The sequence below is a fragment of the Camelina sativa genome, chromosome 2 (genome assembly GCF_000633955.1).
Source record: "Camelina sativa cultivar DH55 chromosome 2, Cs, whole genome shotgun sequence".
Lineage (NCBI taxonomy): Eukaryota > Viridiplantae > Streptophyta > Magnoliopsida > Brassicales > Brassicaceae > Camelina > Camelina sativa.
The window spans coordinates 8,308,697-8,309,375 of NC_025686.1; positions in this window are offsets into that span (position 1 = coordinate 8,308,697).

A 679-nucleotide genomic window follows, 5' to 3' on the forward strand; every position below is an offset into this window, starting at 1 on the left:
ACTGCATAGTCCAGATTATCCATTGGGTATGAAATTCCATTCTTGTTAGCACTTCCTCTATAAAATTCCATTCCAGCGTGTCATAGACTTTACTCATGTCTGTTTTAACAGCCATATAAACTCTTTTTTGTGCAGCTGATGTTTTTAGGTAGTAGAGGGCCTCATGAGTGATAAGGACATTATCCGTGATAGCTCGACTTGGGACGAAAGCTGATTGGTTCTGGGAGATACAGGTTTGTAGTATGGGCTGGATCCTCTTTGAGATGATTTTTGCAATGATTTTGTAGAAAATCGAGCATAGTGCTATAGGGCGGTAATCTGCTACACACTTAGGACTGTAATCTTTGGGATTAATCTAACATGAGTGTGGTTCGAGTGTGCAGGGAGGGCTCCAGAGAGGAAGAAATATTGGACTTCTACAGTCACCCTTTCACATATTGTGTCCTAGTTTGACTGAAAAAAGCTTGCTGAGAAACCATCAGGCCCCGGTGCCTTGTCAGGATGAATGTCGAAACATGCATTCTTGATTTCAAGCTGGGAGGGTAATTTATTAAGCTCCTCATTCATAGTTTCAGTCACGCAGGGTGAGATAGCTTCTCTTACTATGGTCGTGTTGGTTTCTCCTGCAGTATTAAAGAGTTCTTGGTAATATGAGGTAATGGTATTAACAATTTCATGT